At 48.8% G+C, this 19,358-nt stretch overlaps 1 protein-coding gene across 4 annotated transcripts in view; it reads right to left on the reverse strand.

Annotated features, from left to right (window-relative positions):
* Window positions 1-19,358, reverse strand: part of CTIF (cap binding complex dependent translation initiation factor) — a 145,130-nt gene that overhangs the window by 21,435 nt on the left and 104,337 nt on the right. The gene's annotated exons all lie outside the window — the stretch shown is intronic.

The following is a 19,358-nucleotide window of genomic DNA, read 5'->3' on the forward strand; positions in this document are numbered from 1 at the left end:
AGCAGACCCAGTGTCTGGCCAGGAGCATCCTAATGGCCTGGCTGCTCTCTGGCGTCTCACAAAATAATGGCAGAGACTGGCTCCCTGCCCGACCAGAAGATCAGGGCAGCCTGGGCTTGGCATTAAAAGGTCACCCTGCGCCTGAGCTGATGGTTGCTATGACTAAGGATTATCCCAGTGACGTGATTTATGGGTCAGCATCAGAAGGAAGCACATAGGGAGATAACTGCCTCCCCATCAGACCTTCAGGTGGGAGAAAGAAGGGGGTTGACAAAGGCTGGGTATGAAAAGCGACGTATGTGATGGAAACGCACGGCAGACAGCACAAGGCAACAAAGAAAAGCAAATAAAAACCATTCTAGAGGATGACACAAGGGAGTGCATCGTGCTCAGAGTCAATAAGGTTTCTCTGGGCTTGAAGAGATGCTGCAGAGGATCTTGCAGGACATCCCACGCAACTTTTCTTGTCCATCTCCATAGTGACCTTTCCTTGATACGAAAATTTAGTAGACACTAAGCAGGGGAATATTGAAGAAGAGGACAAGATCGTTCTCCACACCATGTGTTTCCAGCACAGGTTGCACAACCTTTGAAATCCAGCAACTAAATAAATTACCTTCTATCTTTCTCATCTCAGTTTATTCCTACTGCCTGAGACAAAGGCCTTTGCTGCTGCAAATACTCTGACCTGCAGCTGCTCTCTGCAAAGCTGAGGAGATATAAAAGCCACCACACCAAAGTTTGCTCTCTTGCCCTGGACAACACACAGGAGATCTTCCTTTTAGAACAAAGCTAAGCGAAGCAGCTGCTGAATAAAGCCAGGCAAAAGCACGACGATCATTTTCATGACACAACTGTATGCACAGAAGATCCAAGGCAGGAGCTATTTATTTGTTTCATTACAAAAGGAAAAATAAAATATGTATTTGCATATGCAGGAAAAAAGACTTGTAAAATAGCCAAGGCACTTATTAACCAAACAGCGATGACTAATTCCTCTCTACACCCATTTCCATAAGTCAGTTGCCCAACTGTGTCTGCGACTTTGGAGTCAACCTGCAGCCAAATCCTGTTGGGTCTCCCCAGACTCTCCGGGGGAGTTTGCAGAGTTCATCCTTTCATTAACCAGCCCGTCCCTGGGCAGTGACAGAGAAGTTATTTGCCAGCTCAGGTTATCACCCCAGGGTTACCCAATTACTTGTTCTGGAGTTTTCAATTTAAATTTATGGCAAAAAGAAAAAAAAAAGAAGTCAAAGAGACATGATATCCTGATTAATGATAAATTAAAAACCCAGGCAAGAGTATCCCATGCCTCTCATCTGCCCCATCCACCCATACAGCACACAGAAAGTTTCCTTTGAACCCTGGAGCTTTTCCTGGATTCCTATCCTTCTCCTGGCACTGTCTCCAGCATCTCATGCAGCATCCCAGCCAGCTCCAGCCCCCAACCCATCCTCCCTCTCCCAGCCTAGATGCCCTCCAGCACCTCCTGTCCTGCCTGGGCCTGGAAGCTCCACACTCATGTACCTGGGGAGCTGTGCTGTATTTTGGGATCCCTGGGGCATGCTGTGAAATTCCTAGCAGCTTGGGATAACTGCACGGGCTCTGCAGTCCCAGATTACTGGGGAAGAATAAAATACACTGCAGGAAACTCTGCTCCTTCTTGCTCCTGCTTCAAACATGCCCTGCTCTGTGTCACTGCAAGAAAGAAAAATGACTCTGCAACACTGTCTTTTAAAAAAAGGTATTTTTTGTAAAAAACTTCAAACCATCGAATCCACCAACCACCGGGAAATTCTGTAAACCAACTAGCAAACCAAACCAAACTCAGGCCTGGGATGGGAGCTGGGCAGGAAAGGATTCCATCACACATCACCCTCCTTTTTTCATCCTGTGGCACCCAGTGGGTGATGCAGAGACATCAACGAACACTGCCCCACCTTTGCAGATGAACAGATCCTTGTAAAAGAAAGGGGTCTGTAGTCCCCCCTCCTCCAGTCACAGAAAAGCTTGTGCAGACTTTGAAGGACCTCCATGAAGGACGGGAATGTGGGATGGATGCAGAAGGCACTGCGGACATTTCCGCACAAAATGTGATGCTGCAGTGGGAATAATTTTGCTCCATTTTCAGACTCGGGTTGGGCCAAACTTTGCAAAAGGAGGTGATTTGCACATATTCTGCAAAAGGAAGGCAGTGACATTGATTCATCTGACAAAGCAGGGAGAACATGTTGCCAGTGGGAGGAATTTTTCTGGACCACACTTGCCTACAGGCCAGAGTAGGGCCTGGCAGGAGCCTCCACAGCAGCTGGACTTGCAGTGCCAGAGGTGTCCTGAAGCATCCTGAGAAATCCCACATGCCTCAGGGTGGTGCCACTCCAGTGTCCCAGCATGCACCAGAAAGGTGGTCCAGGAAGCTCTGTCCTTAAATTTGGCCTTCAGACGGCAGGTTTGACCCATACCACTGAGTGCCACCCATGCAGAGGGGTCCCCATCTGCCTTGGGGAGTTTGAGGAGACCACTGCTGCCACCGAGGCTCAGCTGGGCTGTTCAATTAATGGAGTTACATGTGTGACTCACCTGCAGCAGGTCAGCCATGCCCACAGCAGGCCCAGTGACCCTTTGAGAACACTGAGAGCAGCTCCAAAGGCTGTGCAACCCGAACGGATGAGCCAGAGCCAGCACGTGGGAGAGGTGAGGAACTGGCCGTCAGAAACAAACCCCACGTCCTGTGTGCCTGGGGCACATCCTATGGAGCCGTGCCCTGACCCACAGACCTCCACACACTGATGACAAGCCTTGAGGGGGCTGAAAAGCTCTGGAACCAGACAGCCGGGTCACTGCCCTGCCCACTGAACTTTATTTGCTCTGGAAATGCCTCACGGAGTTATATAAAAATAACCTGTGGATTGGCTTGCCCCATGCTTAGGTGGTGATGTCAGGGCAGTAAGCAAATTATCTTTCATCAGTTTGGCTGTATTTTTAAACATGAATTGTATTACTAATTTGGGGGTGCTCTGGCCTGTAGATAATCTGGGTGTGTCTACTGGATGACCTTCCTTCAGTGCCTATAGTTTAAAATAAAATGTATTTATACCAGGTAGGGTTGGCCTTTCTTCTCTGCCTGGTTTGGGAGAAGAATTCATTGGGAAACCATGTGGGAAGTGGGGGGATGCCAACTGGACCTTAAAGAGCTCTCATACAAGTCTGAGGCATAAATCTGAAGGTTGAGTATGTTCATCATGCTGGGCCTCACCATGGGTAGGTCAGGGTGGCCTGTGTCCACACACATCACAGAGATGGCCCAGGGCTCAGCAAAACCCCTGACATCTCCTGCTGGATCCTTTGTAAGCCTGGCTGAGGCTCCTGCCACCAGCGGAAATTCAAAATGCCTTTTTCCTGGGGGTGTTCACTCTTGCAGCCAAGTGAAAGCCCTCTCCTCATCCCAGTGTAGATGCAGTTCATGCAACACTGGGCTGTGACAGTGGACATGAGACCTTTCCAAAACTAGGACCAAGCCAGAAGAGCCAGGAGGAATGGCCACTCTGTAGGAGAGGAGGCAAATCCATCCTCTAACATTTTTTGTGGGCAGCAGAGTCAGGTGGGACTAGAAGCAGCATTTTGCCATCGGATCTAAGCCCACACTCCAGCTCAGACAGCTGCAGCTGAAAATTCTTCCCTTGGGAGTTCGCTGCACTTTTTTTAAGACACGTTCCAAATAACTTTTCCCCATATCTGGACCCACCAACCCATGGCTGCTTCTGGTAGCAGCAACTTTGAGGGCAAAAGTTTAGCGAGGGATAAAAATGAGAGTTAATTTAAGCATTGTCACCTTCTGATGGGCTAAAAAATAAAGGCACATTTGGGCTGTTGCTCTGTAAACACAGGGCTCTTCCTCTGGCAGCTCTGCTGTTTACTCGGTCATTGTCAAGGAGGCAGGAAATACTGAGTCAGAAATACTGCACAAAAAGAAATATATGATGCTTAGATATCCATGCTAAGAGCTATATAAAAAGCTGAGATAGGCTGTGCTAAATAGTTGATCTTACTGGCAATGTTCTGTGAAATGCTGGAGCCCTAAATGGCTCTTTGGAAAAGGCTAAGACAAATCCAATAGGTTGGAGGAGGGAACTGGTGGATAGAGCTTCAACAGCTTTTGTCCCTTATTGCTTTCCTGGAGAAGGACAGCGTCTGCCTGCTCCCTTCCCAGACCTTCCTAGAACGGGCTCCATAAATCACGTTTTGCGTAATAAACATCAACTGCATTATTCACTGCTTAGAATTTAAATGCTAGGTGAAAATAGGTCCTGGTTTGGAGGAGGTTCTGGCGTGTAGCTTTGCCTCCTGAGGAGTATAAACCAGTGAGAGGAGTAGTTTGGAGCACTGGTATTTGGAAGGAGCTCAGGAGGTGCTGGAGAACCCTGTGACAGCACCAGGGAGTGATGAAACCTCTGCCCATGGATTTGGGGGGTTTCACTGAGCTCCTCTATACCACCCACAGCTTCACTGGGAAAGTCTCACTTCATGAATGCCACTACAAAAACTCCTCTGCTGGAGGTGGTGGGACATGAAATGGGACCATCAGCTCTTCCACGGGCTCTGCTCTTCCTCCATCCACCCACTCCTGGCCTCTCTGCCTGCACCCAAGGACAGAACCTCACTGAGATCCCCTCACACCATCCCTGCCCACGCTACTGCCAGCACGGAGACAAGACAGAGCAGAGCCAGGTGATGACAGACAACCTGCTTTGAGCCTACAGCTTCCATGCAGAACCTGGAGAACAGCAGCACAGGAGACTGAGGTTTATTTCCAGCCCTGTGTGGGCTCGAACCACCTCTGTACCCTGATTTCCCATCTGGCAACAAATGGGAATGATTTGCTCATCTTCCTCTGAGAAGTGCTCTGGGGTGTGTGACTGAGACATGCGAATCATGGCAATTATCATGACTCCAACAAAGGAGCTATTGACATTTAAAGTAGATAAAGCTTTTAAATTACAGATGACACCTTGTGCCCAGCCTTGCAGAGGTCCTGGCTTCACCCAGCCATGAGGCATTTCACTCCCACAGGCTTTCATCACGTCGCTTCCTCCAGGCTGGATCTGCACCATTTGAACATGCAGATATCTGAGAATATCTTCTCAGGATGTTTTGGCCATTTTGGGAAAAGCAGGAAATCCTACCAGTGACCTTCAGCGTGGACCTGACTTCATGATGGCCACAGCTCTGTGAATAGTTTTAATCACAGAGGGCTCTGAAATGCACCACATGGTGAAGGTCCAGGCTACTAGGACAGTGACCACCACCCCACAGACACCCACCACACATCATCTAACCACTGGGTGATTTGTAGCTTGCATTAGATGTCACTGGCCAATTCAAAGAATCACAGGATGTTTGGGTTGGAAGGGGCCCTAAAACTCATCTCTTTACAATCCCTTCTCATGGACAGGGACACTTTCCACCAGACCAGGTTGCTCCAAGCCTCATCCAATCTGCCTTGAACAATTCCAGGGAAAGGGAATTATTCATTTTTGGCAAGAACAAGTCAACAAAGTTTCTGCAGCCATCAGGGAGACACACAGTGCTTATTCCTCTCAGAAGGATTTGGGAATGAAGGGGAAAACAAGGTCAGAAAACTGGTTTTTCTGAAGCAGAGACTAGGCAAACTCCCAGGACAAGAAAAACAATTTTACATTCCCCCGTGTGGGTAACTGAGGCAGCTGATGACCAGAGCCAAGAGTAGCTGTGGGTACTTCTCATGCCTACAAACACCTGGAGGTGAGCAGACGAGTGGTCACTTGAACCTCCTGCCCCCTGGTCTCACCCTGACCTCTCCACCTGGTTCCAAATCTGGGATCAGCAGCAATTACCTGCCCAATGTGGGTGTCCCATGGCTTCAGCCAGTGATATCTGTGAGGTCCTTGAGGAGCTGCAGAGGTGCAAGCAGTTAATTATTGATTTAGCTGAGGTTGAAATCACCCTGGTGGGAGCATAATGATGGATATGCAAACAGAAGTTTTGCTGTTAACCTCGCAGTTGCTAGAGATCTCGGAGCACTGTCTAGGTGGAAGCTCTGAGAGGACCAGGAGGGTGAATCCAGTAGACTGGTCTGCACACAACCAACCACAATCACCATTTTGTCCTGGATGTTTGCCAGCATCTCCTCCAACACTACCCAGATGACAGAGTTGTCTTCCTCAACAATTTTTATTGCTGTCCTTCCTATCTCACACCTTTCTGGGTTCCCAAACACGTGTCAGGGTGTCAGCTCAGCTGGGTAACAGCAGTTTATCATCACCTTAAAGACCTGTTATCCCATGAACCCAAACACAGCAAAACATCATTACCATCCGCAGCCAGACCGTGCAGCAAGCAAGGGACAGACCTGCCATCTGCAGGACACACAGACAAGGGGAATTAATCACCTGTCTGAGAATCACAAATCTATCTCTCAGTCCCACAGAGAGGGACTGGAAGGGAGACAAGGGACCACAAAGAAACAAATTAATTCCCTTGCCTGGTTGCCTGTTTGACCCAGCCCTGCAGACACGCCGTGCAGTGCCCAGAGAAAGCAGCTCCCTCTGGGCTGCCTTGCTCTTCTGCAGCACTGCAGGAGTTCCTTGTTACATTCATTTTATTCCTGCATGTCCCAGTACTGTGGTAATCTTGAGCCAGCAATGTGCCCTTTGTCTTTATGAGTGTGCACAGGAAACCTTGGGCTACCTTGGGAGTTTTGGAGACACTGAGAGTCCTCCCACTGAATGTGAGACAAAGAATCCATGTCCTCTTAGAGTATCCCACCCCTAGGCCAGCAATCCCCTCCTCGCTACAAGGAGGTGGTAGGAAGAGAAAGGATCAAGCACAGCAAATCCCTGCTCATCCCAGCATCCACAGCACTGCTGATACCCCCACTTCATGGAAAAATATATTAGGTATAAATCTTCCATCCCACAGGCTGCATTTCCCATAGCACAAGTTCAGTGTAAAGCATAATGGTTTCAAGAAATCTCACAAAATCCTATTTTTGGGCTACTTCACATGGGTGGGGATTGCTTGACGGGCACTTTGCAAACCCTTCTCCACAATATGGCAGGGTCTGAGGCCAAGCACCATCCCCAAATCTGCTCTCTGTTCCAGAGAAAATGTTCCTCCCACTCCCAAGATCAGGCTGAGGTGATGACTGGCACCCCTGTTTTGTCTGATTGATGGATCCTGCTTGCAAATGCCATGTCTGGAGATGCCCAGCCTTGCAGCCCAGGAGGATGCAGCAGGGACCAGCTGGATTTTGCCGGCAGGATGCATTCTTCTTATTTTAAATTCTGCACATGCAACGTGTCCTCTTTATAAGGTGGAGGTGATGAGGGATCTATGAGGACAGGCTAAATTCGTAAAGAGGGATATAAGATGAGGAAAACTGACTGTAGAGAAGGTGTTCCTTTGTCCAGGCACCAGGGCTGGAGGAATTCCACTTGCACTGGAAATGAAGCGGTGTCCATTGAAAGGCCAGCTTGCCTGTGAATGAATGGAACTGGGCAGGGAAAGGCAGGCAGCTAATCCTGTTTGACATCAGGAGCTTTACTGCACAGGCACTCCTGGGCTCACATCAGTTCAGTCCATGGAGGGATTTTCCTGGGTGCCAGGTAGCTGGCAGCAGATATTCTGCTGTGGGATGCTAAGACCCTCCTAGGAAGTGCTCTCTTGGTGGTGTTCACCATGAGGTGGGACTGGGACCACCCAACTGCTGAGCTGGGCAAGACACTCAGGCTTGGCCTCTGCTTCTCTGAAAGCCAGGACCAAAGGATGAATGAAGCCATAGGGGCTTCTCCCCTCCCCAAAACCTCTCCCTGAAGTGGATGTCCCTGAGCAGGGGGCAGAGGGAAGTGGACAACCTTTGGATGGACATCGGTGCACACAGATGGCTCCAAACAGGTCTAAGGCACATGAGATACTATGGAATCAGGGCTGGAAAAGACTTTTAAAGGTTATCTTTCCAACCCACCTGCCACCTTTCACTGTCCCAGGCTGCTCCAAGCCCTGTCCAGCCTGGCCTTGGACACTGCCAGGGATCCAGGGGCAGCCACAGCTGCTCTGGGCACCCTGGGCCAGGGCTGCCCAGCCTCCCAGCCAGCAATTCCTCATTCCCAATATCCCATCTGTCCCTGCCCTCTGGCCCTGGGAAGCCATTCCCTGGCTGCTGTCCCTCCCTGCCTTGTGCCCAGTCCCTGTGCAGCTCTCCTGGAGCCCCTTGAGGCCCTGCCAGGGGCTCTGAGGTGTCCCTGGAGCCTTCTCTTGTGCAGGTGAGCAGCCCCAGCTATGCCAGGCTGGCTCCAGAGCACAGGGGCTCCAAACCCTGGGAAAGTCCTCCCCTAGACCTTCTCTAACAGGTCCATGTCTTTCCTGAACTGGAGGACTCCAGAGCTCTCCAGAGCTCCATCATGGCCAGAGTTCTTGCCTCTCTCCTTTAAAAGAAAGCAACAAAATCCTCAGAAAGATGGATGCACAAGAACTTGGTGGGTGGGAGAGCATGGGGGGTCTGGCAGGCAGCTGGCCAGATCCATGGTGGGATGGGTCTCCCTTTCATCTGCCCTGGGACTGAACCGCGTGGATGGTCAAGGAACCAGAGGAGTTAACAGACTCCCAGCCAGAGATATTCGTGGCACCCAGAGTTCGTGTAAAGTTTCATACCGGGACCCTTTACTAAATTCTTTCGGTCATGGGAGAGAAAACACTGCAACTGTTTAGTCTGCAGGGAGGTGGTGGCTCTGGCCCAGCACTCAGCATTGCTGAGCAAACACACTGGAGAGCAAAGGGGCTGTCACCCTTCTTATCTCCTCCATCTGCTTTTCACCACGTCTCTTCCACCACCAGGCACTCCATGGGCATCCTGTACCAGTGCTGGACCCCCCTGCTGGAAATGCAGCCCTGGGATGGGGGCACGAGTGACCACTTGAAAATCGAGACCTGGAGGTGAAGTGCCAGTCTGCTAAAAAAAATGTTATTTACATAAAGACGCTCAGAAATCTTTCTCAGAGGCTAATATTTACAAATTCTATGTGGCCAGGGAGCTTTTGCTGTAAGAAAAGTTGTATTTGGCTAGGTTTTATTTTTTTTTTTAAATATATTAATATTTTTTGCTCATCCCCTGCAGCATACAGGTATGGAGCACCCTACAATGCCTCTGAAGCTGCCTATTCAGGCTGGGAAAGCTAAGATTACAGAAAGATTACAGATTGCAGAAAACAACATCAACGTGCAAACACCCTCCATTCCTCCATCCTTTGTATCTCTGAAGGGATGTCCATGATTACCATGATGCATTTTGCTACATGTTGGCAGACTTTGAGCATCACTGTGTAAGACCACTGGATGGCATGGGCTGGAATATTAGAGATGCAAACAAACACCTTACTCAAAACAAAGCAGAAATGGAAAGGTTCTGTTTCTCCAGCCTGAAACTGTCTCCTTAGCTGGTGGACACTCTGCTCTTGCTGTCCTCACTTTCAGTTTCTGCCGCTCCTGAATTGGAAGTTTTATCACAAAATGGTTTGGTTTGGAAGGGGCCTTAAAGACCATCTTGTTCCAACCTCCCTGCTATGGGCAGGGACACCTTCCACTACACCAGGTTGCCCCAAACCCTGTCCAGCCTGGTTTTATCACTGAGTTTGGATTCCCAGCATTGCCAGAGCTGCTTGTTTTATATCCTCTGTTTAATAAAAAATTAGCATTTAGAGCAACAGTAATTTTCAAAAAAGGAAGCAAGAAAAGTGGAGGAATTTATCACTGGGAGGGGAAAAGGAAGCACTGTTTTGAGAAGCTCAGTGACGGAAGGAGCATGGAGGGACACCCATGGTTGGCTGCACTGATGATAAGACCAGAGGATGCGTTAAGCCAGGGCAATGTCCTCCAGCCAAGCATTGTTTGTTGCTGTCCCCAAGACTTGGATGCTGTGTTTTGCATCAGTATCAGGCCTGGCAAGGGGTAGGACAGGAACCTGAAATAATTCTCAAACCTCATTCCTCACCCCTCAAGTGTCCGGTAGCTCCTCTGCTCCCAGGGACCACCAAAGCCACTTCCCACCATCATTTTGCATTTTCTTGTTTAAATGTGAGCAGCAGAAAAGGTGAGGCTGTGCAAAATGCACACCACAGGGGAGACAAAGAGGATGTGGAGTTTGTAGGAAGCACTCATTCTCCAAATCCAGACTCTGACAGATAGCTACACACCAAAATACCCAGCAATGAAAAAAAACTGAGCCTGAGCATGCCTGGAGGATCCTGAGGGTGCTCAAGCTGCAGATCCCACAGGACCATCACTCTGGGTGCCACCACAGCAGTCAGGCTCACTTGCCTGGAAACTGAATCTGGTACAGAAACTTGTGACTCAGCTAGAAAACCTTAAATCAAGAGATTTCCTGCTGGTGAGCTCAAGAGCATCCTTGGTATGCTATGGGCCTGTGTCCAAGTAAAGCCAGGGATGGGCAAAGCAAGTTACCTCATGTTCCCCCTTCTCCAGGGAGAAAAAGAGGTGCTGCCCTCTTCAACATCCTTCTAACCAAATCCCATCTTTGGGCTGATGCTGGCACATCCACCTGCCCTGGCCTTGGCACAGGAGCTGATGTCCCTGGCACCTCCTTCTCCACAGTGCTCCTGTGTCAGCAGGATGCTTCATTCCCTGACAAAATGACAGGGGTGTGTGGGGTTTGTGGGATGAGTCCCAGGTAGGGTGATTCATCACAGGGGCCCAATGAGCCTCCAAAACTCCTGTCCCCAGCTGAGGTGAAGGGAATCAGTCAAGAGCAGGGCTGAGCACAGCAGGGTGTCTGTGGGTATGGGGAGGAAGGATCCTCCAACCTCACAGCATCCCAAAATCCCCACCTTGGGGTGGCTGCAGCAGCTTGAGCTGGATTTGGGCTGGAGCAGTCAGGAGCAGATGGTCTGTGAGGAGGATGCCTTGGGCCAGCTGAGCCCCGGGGCTGACAGGAACATGCTCCCACATCCCGTGGGTTTGAGCCTTTTGGAGTAAACAAGAGAGTAGGAGCTGATGTCAGTTCAGCCTGATCTGGAGAGGTCTGAACACTGAAGTGTCCCTCTGCCCTTCCTCAGTTCTCATCAATGGATACATGGATTTTGAGCTCTTTTCGTTTTTTTTTTTTTAAATTTCTGCTTTTTCTACTAGAATCCCAGCATCCTCACCCACCAGCAATGGCGGGGGGCAGCCAGGAGCCCACCTCAGCAGGAGGCTGTAGCCTGGCTCTGTCCCAGGGCTGCAGGCAGGCTGAGCAGTCTGCAGTCTCCACCTAGAGCCCAGAACAGCCTCTGCTCCACACTTGAGCCCATGCACAGGGTGTGCACGGGTCCCACCACCCCAACTCCTGCTCTGAACTCAGCGGTGCTTTTAGTAGACAGCAGCAGTTTGGCCAGGGGTGCTCCTGACACTCTTCACCACCAACATGCACAAGCAAGAGGATGGAGCCTCTGCCGGGTCCCACCATCACTGGGGGATGCCGAGGGCACCCAGTGACTGGAGAGACAGTGAGACACCAAGTAGCATCCCGGGGGTCCCATCATGTGCTGGAGCACAGGCTAGTCCCCACTGTGGCTTTGAAATCTTGGTCCTTTCAAGGTGCAAAGAAACCAGGAGAAGCTACACATAAATTTATGGACTAAAGGTGATGGCTATTTGTGCACAACACATCTGAGCATTGCAAAGTATAAGGTATAAAACCTTACCAGCACATTGAGTTAAAATCAAATATGCCAATCTTTAAACTGGAAGGGATTTTTTTTTTTTTGAAAATTAGTCCTGCTTCCAACCAAACTCTCAACTGAATGGTGCACTGCTAGTCTAAACCAAACACCTTTCCTGTGCAGAGCCATGAGCGTGGCTGCATTGGGCAGACTGCAGACCTCAGAGACCTGCACAGCAGTGGGGACAATCCCCTTGTCATCCCCTGTGACACTCACTGCTACGTCAGTGGCCCTGTGGCCACCTCCCGCTGCAACTCAACATGATCCCCAAAACCCTCCCCCGGGCTCAGGCTGAGGGCTGATGTGCAGTGCAAACCCACTGCTTGTTTAATTTAGAGTCTGGCTCAACTATCCCCTAGTGCTTGTGTGGCAGAGCTCCTGTCCGCATCCTCTCCTTCCCATCAGTGCAAAACTGCCCCTTTTTTTGCACTCCGTTAAAACCTGCCGTCTCGGGCTCCATTAACCCCTCCCTCACCACCACTCTCCAGGGACGTGCTGCCTGTCGCTGCCTGGCCCCCACCACATTCCCTTTGCCACGGAAAAGCTGCAGAGGAGCTGGGTGCTTCCTACAGTCACCGTTCCGCTTGGGAGAAGTGGCAAGTTCGAAGCACGCAGCCGGACATTCAATCCAGGGCTCTCCAGTAACTCCCAGCCCCGCACGGGACCCGTGTGCCAGCGGCTCCCGGAGCCTCCCGCGGCCAAGCCCAGCGCTGTTACTACGGGCAGGCTTGGCCAGGCTCGGGGTAAAGGCAGGGCCAGCCCGAATTGATGCCCAGCCCGGCCCTTCACCTGCCGGTACAGGCTGACTGCCAGCCCGCTCCCCGGGCTCCCTCTCCTGCCTGCTACCGACACTTGCATGGAGTGTGTTTGGCCCCGGATGACTGCGCAAAAGAAGTGGAAAAAAACCCCAAAACAAACCATAGTAAGAATTAAAAAAAAAGGAAAAAGTTACTAACCTTGTAAATTATATAATGCTAATATATGCCATTAGCAGATATATAGATATAAACATGCATAATTAATATTTATGCAATAAGCATATATTTTAATATATGAGCAAAATAAGAAATAATTGAATATGAGAATCAAGTGACAAAATGGTATGATAATAAATAATAAAAATAATATAGTAAATATGCTGTAAAATATTGGAGAATGTCTCCAGAGATACACACATGGGCAAAAAACAGGGAATGCATCTCCATTCCACTATTTTTCTCTGTGCTTGAGAGCAGGAGGATGCAGCAGCTGGGGATGCTCCTCGGAGCCACCCACGGGGCTGCATTCCCCGTGCCCCTTCAAGCACTGCATAGATATATGAGTGTGCATGAATTTAGAACTGCCTTTGAATTGTCTGGGCGTATGGAAAATAAATCTCTTCAAAGCTACACGAAGCTTTTGCTGGGGGAGTCCCACAGTGATTTACAAAAGCAGGACAGTTTGATGTTTATCAATATCAGAAATGTAAGGGAAGAAAGGTCTCCAAGCTCTACAAGTTCCTGCAAGCCCCTAAATGAAGGTGTCTACACAAGGGCAGCAACATTTGCTATTTCTGCGCTTGTGTTGGGCTCCTGAGGAGCTGGCATCCACTCTGAGGTTCACCACCAAGATGTTCCTGTTCTGCACAGACAGCAATGGAGAGCAGGTCGAGCCCAGGAGGCTTTCCCCATTGAATCTCCACCTCACTGGGGGAAGAGCTCATCAAACTCCTGTGGAGGAGAAACCAAAGGCAGCAATGTTGGCTCATGCACAGATCTTAGAGATGGATGTAGTGCTGCTCTGTGGAACTGAGCTCACTGCTGTGGCACATGAGCACAACTTGTACGGCTTTAGGATCTGCTCCACGGCCACTGGGAACTTTTTCCCCCACCTCTCAGTTAAGCAACACTCTGATGTCTGCTAGGCAATGCCCTTTCAGAGACAAGTGGTACCACTCTGTTTTATGTACACAGATTGGACCATCTGTAATTAAATTATATTAAAAACAGCCATAGAAAGAGGACTGATGGGTTTTTGCAGTCAGTGCTGGACATGGTGTACAGGTCAGATACTCTCCAGCCACACTTGGATCTTCCTGCCTCTACTTCTGCCAAACCACAAACTGTTCCTCACCAATAATCATGTTGAGAAGGGAAAAAAAGAATCTGCCTTTCAGCATTCACCATTAATGTAATACTTAGAAAAACACAAAACATCACAGAACCATTAGGGTTGGGAAAGACTTCTAATATCATTGAATCCCACCAAGTTCCATGCCCCAGTTCCCACAGTATCCACCCAGTGTCTATCATTACAACGTTGAGCCCTACAGGGCTGAAAGGGCTGCTATGACTGGGAGGTTGCTTGCTCAGACTAAAAAGGCCCTAGGACAGGAAGAAATTCAGCTCATTCCTCCCAAATCCTCATGTTCCGCTTGGCAAACACTTCACACTGCACCCACATTTACTAGAGGAAATCTAGTAAATCTAGTAGTTCCCCGTACCTCGTGCCACAATGTCTACATCCCAATAAATGCTTCAACCTAAATTCTCTTCTTCCATCCCCCACCTGGAACAACAGAAATGGATTTCTGGCCACCTTCTTGGTTGAGCCACTCTATAAATGGTCACACCAATCATCTCAAACCCAACCAAGGCCACTGAGACTGAAGTGAAACCTCTGCCAAAACCCCCACTATTCATCTCAAGGGTCTAGAGGGGAAGCCATCCAAGGAGGGGCTGAGGGCACTTTGTTCAGCCTGGAGAAGAGACAGGGGAGACTCACAGTAGTTACAATTTCCTTGTAATGTTCAGAGTAGGGTCAAGCACTGATCTTTGCTCTGTGTGACCAGGGACAGGACCCATGGAAATGGCTGGAGCTGCTCCAGGGAGGGTTAGGTTGGATATTGGGAAAAGGTTCTTCCCCCACAGGGTGGTGGGGCACTGACCAGGCTCCCCAGGGAATGGGCATGGCTGCGAGGCTGCCAGAGCTCCAGGAATGTTTGGACAACATTCCCAGGGGTCATTGAGGTGCCTGTGCAGAGTCAGGGCTTGGACTCTGTGATCCTTGTGGGTCCCTTCTGGCTCAGAATGTTCTGTGTTTCTATGAAATTTCTACATCCAGACCCAAGCTCAGCACTGTACCAATGAAGAGCCATTTCTGGGGCATCATGAGGTTGCAGTAAGATGATGAAGAAACCCTGTGTGGGTGTGCAACATTAGGAATGTATCAGGAGATGCAACAGCGGTGTGCAATACGGTAGGCAATAAAGCAAAGCCCCCATTTGGGTGTGAAACAGGGGAGCGTTAGGGCGGGCAACGGGGTATTCATTAGGATATGTCATAGAGTACTCATTAGGGTATGCCACAGGGTATCCAACAGAATATACAGTAAGGTAAATCATAAGGTAGGTATTTGGGTGTGCAATTGGATGTGCATTAAGGAACGCATTAGGATATTCCACAGGGAATGCTTTAGCATATACTATAGGGTATGCACTAGGGTATACCATAGGGTGTGCCACAGGGAATGCATTATGGTATGTAGTAGGGTGTCCATTAGGATATACCATAGGAAACACCATGGGAAGTGCATAAGGGTACATAGCAGAGTGTGCAGCAAGATGTACCATAGGATATGCCATGGGAAGTGCATTGTGGTATGTAGCAGGGTGTATATTAGGATGTACCATAGGATATGCCATGGGAAGTTCATTAGGGTAAGTAATAGGGTGTGTTTAGGATGTACCATAGGATATGCCAGGGGAAGTGCATTAGGCTATACCACAAGATATTCACCAGGGAATGCCACAGGGCATCCAACAGGATATGCACTAAGGTAAGCCACTGAGTATGCATTAGGGTATAAATTCTAGGATACATTAGGGTATGCCACAGAGTATCCTATGACGTATCAAATGCAGAGTGCCTTAGGGTATGCATTAGGGTGTGAAATGGGATATACATTAGGATATGCCACAGGGTATCCAACAGGGCACGCAGCAGGGTAAGCCACAGGGCATCCAGCAGAACTAGCCCTTCTCCTCTAGCACCAAGGCAGTTCCATGCGCAGAGATGGAACTCCTCTGGCAGCAGGCCAGCAGGCTCTGCTGCTCTGTGTCGGGATGTTCATTTTGTGATTTTGGTTTTTTTTTTAATTATTATTAAAAGAAGGTATCAGCCTTCTGTTTGATGTGCTGTTGGTCGTGGTTGCCAAGGGGAGCAGTGTACAATTACAGCCCCAGTGATGTTCACTCTAATAATACACTTGGCTCTGCATAGCTCAGATGCAGACACAGCTCTGCTATAAAGAGCACGGTTGTTCCAGCAGAGGAGTACTCCAACTTATGTTACATGTGAAGGGTTTGTGGCACATTGCTTAACACCCCCCTACTGGAAAGAAAGAAAGAAAAAAAAAAGCCTGGGCATGCCAGTGAGTGAAACTATGACAAGCAAAAGACTCTCAAAGGAGAAATACTTTCAATGTATTAAGAAGGTATTTCTAGAGGCATGAACTTGTCTATGCGTCCACTAAGATGTTCTTTCATGTCCCCAGACATCCAAGCTCCCTGGTCCAGCTCACCCAGGTCCATCCCAAGGGCTCACATACCTCAAAATCGCTCTTGCTACCAAAATACTAAACCAAACTCAATGAGGAGAAAATCAAACCCAAATCACAGAACCACAGATTTGTTTAGGTTTGAAAAGCCTTCTAAGATCAGCAAGTCCACCCACTCCTCAGCAGTGCCCAGGCCACCACTGACCCATGTCCCCAGGTGCCACATCCACAGAGCTTTTAAATCCCTGCAGGAATGATGATCCACCACTGGGCAGCCTGTGCTAGGGCTGGACAACTCAGTTGCCAAATGATCCCCCCAGTGCCAAGCTCCCACATGGCAGCTCTACCACCTGTCCACCCCATGGGTCCCCTTTCCACATCTCTTTTCCTGAGAGGTTGGCAGCACCCAAACTCAACACTTAGCCAAGATTCTGGACCAAAACACGGAGTGAAGAATAAATTCAAACCAGAGTTTTTCTGATGGATCCCCTTAGAGGATGAAGTGGACCATGCTGGCTGTAGGGAAGCTCTTCAGAGGAGCTGCTGGCAGGGAGGGGGACGATGTAACAACACTCCCATGCTGCAGTACTGGCATCTCTTTTGGGATCAAAACAAGTACCCTGAGATAAGCTGTGAACATGTGCAACCCTTGAGCATGAGCACCTTGTCAACACCTGAAAACAGAAGAGGAACCAGGTTAAAAAGACAGTTTACTGCCTGTTTTGCAGGGCACGAAACCACCTTGTTTTAAGATCCAGCAGGGTACAGGGACACTGTCTACAGGTCCTGTAGGGATGCTGTCTGTAGGTACGACCATGCTGGCAGGGCACCCCAACGGGCTCACGCACCAGTTCCTGAGGTCCTCTGGTGGGGGTGAGCTGTTGCCATCGCAGTCCTGAGGGAAAGGGACAAACAAGCCCCTACAAAACAGGAGCATCTGCTGGGAGCAGATGGGGGGGCGAGTGGTGCAGCCCCAGGCGCCAGCAGCACAGGGAGGGATCACACTGATCCCGATTTATCACGCCCCGGCGCAGTAATTCCCCAGCTCGCCGGTGCCCAGCAAGCCGAGCTCCTTACGCCCGGGGATCAGATTAGTCTGAAAGGTGCTAGAGAGACACAAATCCTGCTCTGCAGCAAGCGTTTTAATAAAGGTTTATTTTTCTTTTTTAATTAACGGTGAGTTATCTAAAAATGGCCAATGGAAAGTATCTGATGGTGGAAGGGACAGGATTGTAGCCGGGTAATGTCCTATCATCAGTCATATAAAAATATGATTGTAACATATGGATATATATGGATATATATAGATCTGTGTGTGTATATATATGTGTATACATATGGATATATAATAATTGATACCAATGTATTACTATATCATACACTAATGGGATATTCACATTACCCTGTAACATGACATAATATCCAATATGCCTTATAATTACTGATAATACATTGTATCAGTTCCAACATACCATATCGATATTGATAATCAACCTCCTTATTTCACACCAAGGTAGCTGCAATGACTCTTTCATGCCTCATACTTGGTTCTGTCTCCAGCCAGGGCTATCAGATCTGAATACCTCACAATATTCCTGGTTTAGGGCTTGACCCAAGTATTTATGAATCAGTTTGAATGCATCTGATTGTTTCATTTGGAAAATGAAACAGTGCTTGGAGAAAGTCAAAATCCTTTACTATCAGAAAGGAAATGTTAAATTATTCAATTTCACACAGCACTTTGCTTTTGACCTGTAGTGATCTGTCACCTCTTGCCCATCAAGACATTTATAAAATATGTGCAGTTTGGGGCTGAACAAATCCCTTTTGCATATTTCTTTGTGCCTCAGCACATGAACTCAGTCACCTGCACACCCTGCTCCCTCTTTGCACTTCAGCTCTCCACAACGCTCCCATCACACTGTGACTGGCAACAAGCTCCTGAGAAGCACTTTGAGTCTCTCTGGAGATAGGAAATATATTATTTATCCTACATTCATGCTGTGAAGCGTTGAATGGGAAGCCACTCAGTCTTGCACAGGATGCTGCAGTATAAATCAGTTTACTGGGTCTGTTTGCATGGGTGGAATTGCTGGGGCAAGGGAATAAAGCAAGCAGGAAGAGTCCTCCCTAACCCAGGACTGCCATCAGCATCAATTGTGGGCTAACACCCTGCTGCTCTCAGGCCATCATTCCTGGGCCTTATTCTGGATTTCTTAGATTGCTCAGCCTAACGGGGAAAGATGCAAGAGTGACTTGGTACCAGAAGAAAGGGATGCACAGCAGGTTTAGAGCTCCCTCCAGCCCCTTGCTGCTTATTCTGGGACTGATTCTGTCTGCAATTTCCCTCACTCTGATTGATATTCCCTTTGGAAATACTAATCTGGAAAAAATCACCACCTGGTACAGGTAATGGCAGATGTGTATTCTGGTCAAGGGCTTTGCAGTGGGGGAGTGGACATGGGGAGAGTTGTGTTTCATGTGCATGCAGAGCAATGGCAGAAGCAAAGCTGGACCAGACACTGTGCAGAATTATCTGATATTGATTTTCACTATTTTATTTTACTCCTTATTTCCCTGATTGCTGTGTTGCCCCAGTGCCAACTCAAGGTACAAGCAACCAGCCACAGCATCCAAGAGACCATCTCCAACAAGAGCAGCAAGAAGAACGAGAATATGAATCAAAAACTAGAATGGTGCTGAGCAACAGACTTGTATGGAGAGCAGAGAAATGAAAAGTGAGCTCTGCATGTCCCACACATGGTGTGTGAGGGAACAGCCACACGGAAATGCACCTTAAATTAAGGATGGAAATTCATGGTTTCAACTCTGTCTCCAGAGGCAGAAAATTGGAGGTGCATGTGACACCCTCCCAGAGAACAACTTCCCTCTCTGATGGTGGCACTGCAGTAAAACACACTCCTCCCAGCAGGCCATGGGCAGTTGAGGATAGCCCTTTTTTCTATCGACCAACATTATTGCAGAATCATCCAGGCTGGAAAAGATCTCCAAGGCCATCAAGTCCAACCATTAACTTCATGGATCAGTGATCAGAGCCGCTGCTTTTTCCTC

The sequence above is a fragment of the Fringilla coelebs genome, assembly GCF_963513975.1.
Source record: "Fringilla coelebs genome assembly, chromosome: Z".
Taxonomy (NCBI): Eukaryota; Metazoa; Chordata; class Aves; order Passeriformes; family Fringillidae; genus Fringilla; species Fringilla coelebs.